Here is a 7,412-nt window from a genome sequence, read left to right on the forward strand (position 1 = left end):
CTTTTTTTTTTTTTTTTTTTTTTTTTTTTTATTTTTTTTTTAGATTTCATGCTTCTTGATGAACACAGCATCACCAATAAAATAGTAGAACCAAAAATAATTACCCTGAATCCAATCAAGTCTTGAGATAAGACTTCAGTTTACAGGACATATAAGGGGTAGGAGGAACAAAATAGATGACTTCTAAGAAAACAATCTAAAATGTGAGACTTTCTACAATCTGTCTCTTAAACAGGTAAGTATCATGGGAAAAGAACTGAGGTCAAGTAGAATAGGAGACCTGTGGTAAATGAAAAGAACCTTAAGAGACATAAAACCAAATGCAATGCATAGTCTCTGGTCTGGACAAACCAGCTATAAATGACATGTTTAGGACAACTGGTGATATTTGAGTATGGACTGGGCACTAGGGGATATTAAGGAAATGTTGTTAAATGTTTGGGGTATGATAATAATGCAATGATGTAGAAGAAAGGACTTATTCTAGAACTAGGGACTGAATTGTGCCCCGCCCCTTTCCAACCCAAATCATATGTTGAAGCCCTAACCTCCAATGTGAGGGTCTTTGAGTATGCGGCCTTTGGGAGGTAATCAGGCTTAGATGAGGGTGTGGCCTTTATATTTTGATAATCATATTTTGATTATCACTCATGTAAGTAGAAAAGAAGAGATAGCTCCCTGTGCACCATATGAGAACACAGCTAGAAGGTAGCCATCTGCAAGCCAGGAAAGAGTCCTCACAAGGAACCAAAGCAGCCAGCACCTTGATCTTAGACTTTCCAGGCTCCAGAACTGTAATAAAGGTCTGTTGTTTAAACCACCCAGTCTTGGGGTGTGGCAGTCCCAGTCAGTAGAGCATGTGACTCTTGATCTCAGAGTTGTAAGTTTGAGCCCCACGTTGGATAGAGAGATTACTTGAAAATAAAATCTTTAAAAACAAACCAAAAAACCACCCAATCTTTAATACTTTGTTATAGCAGCCCAAGTCAACTGATAACTGAAGAATTTACGGATAAAGTATTTGAGTTTAACACACTTTTAAAGGGTCCAGTAAGGGGCCACCTGGGTGGCTCAATCAGCTGAACATCCCACTCTTGATTTCGACTCAGGTCATGATCTCATGGTGTGTTTGGTCAAGCACCACATTGGGCTGTGTGCTTGCTGCACAGCACCCCCTTGGGATTCTCTGTCCCTCTTCAGCCCCCCACTTGTGCTCACTCTCTGTCTCAAAATAAATAAACAATTTTTTAAAATAAGGTAAAATCTGAGTGGCTCAGTCGGTTGAGTTTCTGACATCGGCTCAGGTCATGATCTCACAGCTCTGGGTTCGAGCCCTGCATCAGACTCTGCTGAATGCTTGCTCAGAGCCTGGAGCCTGTTTCAGATTCTGTGTCTCCTTCTCTCTCTGCCCCTCCCCTGCTCATGCTCTGTCTTACTCTGTCTCTCAAAAATAAATAAATGTGAAAAAAAAATTTTAATTAAAAATTTAAAAAAAGTAAAATGGTTCAGTAAGTATATACTTATCTCATTCTATCTATCCATTTACCTATCTACCTATGAAACTATGACAGAATATTAAGAATTGTTGAACCTGAGTAATGGTTATTTCTTTTTTCATTGTCTTTCTACTTTTTTATGTTTGAAATTTTTCATAATCAAAGTCAATTTTGGGGCACTTGGGTGGCTCAGTCGGTTAAGTATCCGACTTGGGCTCAGGTTATGATCTCACGGTTCATGGGTTCGAGCCCCAAGTGGGGCTTTGTGCTGACAGCTAGCTCAGAGCCTGGAGCCCGCTTTAGATTCTGTATCTCCCTCTCTCTCTGACCCTCCCTGCCTCTCTCTCTCTCTCTCTCTCTCTCTCTCTCTCTCTCTCTCAGAAATACATTTNCAGATCATGATCTCATGGATTGTGAGTTCGAGCCCCGTGTCTGGCTCTGTGCTGGACCCTGGAGCCTGCTTCGGATTCTGTGTCTCCCTCTCTCTCTCCCCCCCCCTGCCTCTCTCTCTCTCTCTCTCTCTCTCTCTCTCTCTCTCTCTCAGAAATAAATTTTTTTAAAAAGTCAATTTTTTTCTCTATATTCCCTATATTTTTTTAAACGTTTTTATTTCTGAGAGAGAGAGAGAGAGACACAGTTTGAGCAGGGGAGGGTCTGAGAGAGAGGGAGACACAGAATCCGAAGACAGGCTCCAGGCTCTGAGCTATCAGCACAGAGCCTAATGTGGGGCTTAAACCCACAAACCGTGAGATCATGACCTGAGCCAGAGTCGGATGCCTAACCGACAGAGCCACCCAGGTGCCCCTATTCTCTATATTTTAAAGATTTTATTTTTAAGTAATCTTTACCATGCTCCACTGACTGAGCCAGCCATGTGCCCCTATATTCTTACATATTTTAAAATTCTTTCTGTTATTTTGTCTGGGATAGTATTCAATTTCTAGATTAACTTGAAGAAAATTGATATGTTTAAATATTGAATTTTTAAATAAGAATTTCTTAAAATACTGATTTTCTGTAATTAAAGGAAAAGTATAAGAAAAAAAGACTGGCTCAGTGGGAAGAGTATGCAACTCTTTATCTCAGGGTCATGAGTTCAAGTCCCACATGGGGTGTAGAGATTACTTAAATAAATTGAAAACTTAGATAGGTAGATAGATAAGTAGATAAATAGATAGATAATCTTTGAATTTATATAAGTCCTTTCTTCAGTGAGTAAACCATGATACATTTATTATGAGCATGATTTGTGTATTGTTCCTAGGAGAAGGTACAGCCTAATCCATAGGAATGCAAACTTTTTTTCATTAAACATAGACTTCTCAGCTTCCTTTGTTCACAAGGGAGATAGTATTTTAAATTACTGTCCAGACTAATTTCAGTTCCTCCTCCTGGCTTCTTACAAGGCCCAGAGGCCTACTGGGGCAAAAGAAATTATACCTATTACTGTCTGACCAAAGCAGAATCCACTACATCTGGGACACTTTTATTTCCACCAAGGCCCAACAGAACTTTGAAATTAAACTCTTTTCTTTATTTTAGTTTCGAGTTTTGGGCAGTGCAGTCTCTCATCATCTCATTTTTGTAAGTGTAAAGTAGGCTTTTATGAGGATTTCTTAACCTTCTGTTCATAGTAAGCTCTGGGGGCACCGTAAGATTGTGATTTCAGCTACAGTAATTTCCTGCTGTATTTATTTCCAATGGGCTTTTTAAAAATTGAGATATAATAAACATGCCATAGAAGCAAAGATCTGGATGTTAGTTCAGTGAGTTTTAAAATTATATACCCCTGTGTAAACCACCACTCAAAACAAGATACAGAATCAATGATCCTTTTAGAAATACCATCCATGCAATCATAAGCATGATCCCCTGTCAAGCCCGTGTCCAGACCATTCCCCTCGCCATTCCAATCCGTCAGCCACCCTTCCCTTGGCCCTGCTTGCCTCTCTCCATCTCTCCTTTGACATCCCTTCGGCACCATACCTCAGCTTCTGAACCTCCCCTCTCACCTAACATAACTGAATGGGATCTGCTCTGCTGGCTAGGGTCCTGGTCCTCTTCCTCAGACTTAACTGGGATACAGAATTCACAGACCCAAGCTGTCCCTGAGTTTGGCCCTTGCTCCTGCCTGCACCCCACCAGGGTTCCTCCCAAGGGGGCTTGGTAGTGGTAGGACAGACCTTGCTTCAGGTAGGAATCAGCAGAGATAATCAGGTAATGTGAAGCCGCTAATAGCCGCCTTCACCTTCACTACACACATTTGTCTTTCCAATTGTTGCAGGACAAGAAAGACATCCTTTGTCTGACTCTGCCCTTATCCACACAGTTGGAAGTAAATTAAAGGCATCAATTTCAAGTCACTTCTGTAGCTGTAAAAGTGTAAAAGCAATTTATTCTTTATCTCTTGTTGTGGCTGGGAGAATATTCCCTGCAAAGACTTTGGAAGAGAACCAGCTACCAATTCCAATATATTGGGTGATTTTCTGTCTTTTTGCTACAAATTACCTATGAGGAGGTCCTAGGCTAGTCTTGGTTCTCCCTCTCACCCACTATTTTCCATAGGAGTAGGGAGGGCAGAAAAAAGTAAATATACAGGTCTGTAGGTTTGGATTTTTTTGTGTGTTTGTTTGTTTGTTTGTTTTAAGTTTATTTTGAGAGACAGCATGCACAAGCAGTGGAGAGACAGAGGGAGAATCCCAAGGCAACTTTGCACTGTCAGTGCAGAGCCTGACACAGGATTTGAACTCCCAACTATGAGATCATGATCTGAGCTGAAATCAAGAGTCAGATGCTCAACTGACTGAGCCACCCAGATGACCCCCACACATCCTTAGTTTTTAATTCTTATATAGTAGGAGGTTTTCACTATCATTTTTTCCCTCTTCAGTGATACCAGAGCACAAATCAAGAGTTTAAGTTGGATTCTCCATTAATATCATTTTTAAATACAGATTGAAGTAAGCAGTGAATGGCTTTATCCAAAATTAGGGGCTTTGCAAAAGACAAAAACAGCTGAAATGACCCATAACATAGGCAATCAGCTTTTAGAAATTGTCCATAAAAGTGAATTGTCATTTAATAATATTTCTGGAAAGAAAAGCAATTATGTTTTCACATTTAATGTATTAGCTTAATTTTTTTAGCTTATGCACTACCAAATGTATTAAAAAGAACATGTTTCTGACTTAAATGTAGCTGCCAAAATAACATTAAAACGTACTTAGCAAATCCAAGTGAAGAGTTTGCAGATCAAACTTGTCCTTTGGTCAACATGTCCATTTCCTGGACCATGCTCCATCCTGCTTCATAGTAAACTTTCAAAATGGCAAATCTAATCATATTTTATCAATTAAAATCTTCTGATTTTTTAAATGTTTTTATTTACTTGAGAGAGAGAGAGAGAGAGAGACAACATGAGCAGGGGAGGGTCAGAGAGAGAGGGAGATACAGAATCTGAAGCAGGCTCCAGGCTCTGAGCTAGCTGTCAGCACAGAGCCCGACACGGGGCTCGAACCCACGAACCGTGAGATCATGACCTGAGCTGAAATCGGACACTTAACCGACTGAGCCACCCAGGCGCCCCAGAGAGTCTTGAATTTATCTTTTGGACCATCCTAAGAGTCATCTTTACTATTATTTTATTTTAGTTTGAAAATGTCAAACCTATAAGTTAATCTAGGGGGGAACCATCTGAGAAAATGTTATACACATCATGACCTCTATCTCGTAAAAACAGGAACAGTTTCCTGCATAACCATAATGTCATTGTCAAATTCAGAAAACTTTACATTCCTTGACAATTAGCAAATATTTAGTTCATCTTCCCAATTCACCAATTGTCCTAATAATTTCCTTTATAGCATTGTTTTTTCCTGACCCAGGAAGCACTACTTTTCCTAACAATTAGGCTCAGCTTGTGTATTTTTGCAGGAGTTTTCTGCCATGACCGTGCATCCTTGACGTGTCAGGTAAGGAGGCCCAGGATAACAGTTTGCCTTATTCTGGGTAATTAATGAACTTTGATGACTGGGTTCATTAAGGTGTTATCTGACAGTTTTTCCCACTGTAAAACAGGTATAACTTTTCCCTTTGTAATTAATAATTTGTGGGGAGATAGTTTAAGTCCACAGACTCCCACCCTGTGATTTAGTACACACTGATGATTCTGAATCAGTTGTTACTGTAATGGTACAAACTAGTGACTTTCTAATTGTGTTCTACATTTATTAATTAGCTTTCTATAGAAAGAGGAGCTTTCTTTTCTCTCCTGTGTATGTATGGATGCATGCATGTGTGTATACATGCATGCTTGTAGGTGGGTGGATGGATTTATGGATGGATTGTGGATTATTCACTTCTAGTTTTCTATAATGAATTATAATCCCTTGGTTTCACTATGTATTTTGATGCTCAAATTGTCCCAGATTTGACTAATTGGTAGCACTTCATATTAGCCTTTGTGTCTTTTTGACATGTCCCAGTAATTATTTAGTGCTTTATTACTTCTTGGCACAAGAATTTCAAGGTTTAACTTGTCCTTTCCCTGCCTCTGCCCTGGAATCAGTTATTTCTCTAGGAAGGTCTAGCTCTCTTCACTGGGTCAAAGTGTTTAAAAAGCATTCAAGGCCTCTGAGAACTGACTCTAGCCTCATGTACAAAATCGCCTGTGATTTCTTAACAGCCTTGTATGCTCAGCCACATACCCTCTGAGGGTCCCCAAAGTGCCGTTCTCCCCCATACTCTTGCATTTGTCCATACCGTAGCCTCTTCCTGGAGGCCCTTACCACCACTCTTCTGTGTGGCTAATTCTTAAACTCTTTTTCACAACTATTCAAGTATTAACTGATGTGTGGTCTTCTCTGACTGCTTTCAAATCCCACCCTGACCTGTGCTCCTGGCAACACTAACTCTAACTCAGTACGTGGTGGGAAAATGGCATCTCATTTGTTTTTTGTTTTTGTTTTGTTTTGTTTTGAAATAGCATTTTCGGGTGCCTGGGTGTCTGAGTTAAGCATCCAACTCTTGATTTCAACTTAGGTCATGATCTCACAGTCATGAGATTGAGCCCTGCATTGGGCTCTTTGCTGGGCATGGAGCCTACTTAAGATTCTCTGTCTCCTCCCTCTGCCCCTCTCCTGCTTATAAGTCTCTCCCTCAAAAAAAAAAAAAAAGATTTCTTTCTTTAAGCAATCTCTACACCCAACATGGGGGCTCAAACTCACAACCCGGAGATCAAGTTTTACCTACTATACCAGCTGAGCCAGCCAGGTGCCACATCTCATTGTTTTAATTTATATTTGACTGATTATCACTGTGAGTATATTTGATTTCTGTGTGAGAAATAGAAAATAATACTGTTCAAGGGAACATAAGAGCTGGCATTATAAGGCAATGAGGTTTCTATTCTTTGTTGCCCTGTGTTTTTAGTTGAGTCTTCTGTAACCAATTAGTATTAAATTAGAGAAGGTTATAATGCAAGACAATTTGATTATTACTTATAAAAATAACTATTAAATAGATAATACATCTACCTCAAAATTCAATATATTATGTATCCAGATATAGTCTATGCATATTGAAGGACACATCTGTTATTAAATACTCTATGAGTGGTTCACTTTTATATCTTAAAACAAAATGACATAAAAAAAACTTACAGGACAAATTTTATAATTTTTAATGAAGATGTGTGTGATTACACTGCAGCCCATAGATACTAACTCAATATTAGAATAATTTCTCAACATTAATAAATGAATACATTTTCTTTCTTTAAAGAAGTGGCAGAAAGAAACTTAAATTATATATCTTTGGTCACAAGTCTCTCTGCCAGAAGGGTTCTGGTACTATATTTTAATTTTCCTAATTACATAATATACATGGATCATTGTTTCTAATGCGTTTTTTACATCG

This window comes from Crocuta crocuta, unplaced genomic scaffold (assembly GCF_008692635.1).
Source record: "Crocuta crocuta isolate KB4526 unplaced genomic scaffold, BGI_CrCroc_1.0 scaffold99, whole genome shotgun sequence".
Lineage (NCBI taxonomy): Eukaryota > Metazoa > Chordata > Mammalia > Carnivora > Hyaenidae > Crocuta > Crocuta crocuta.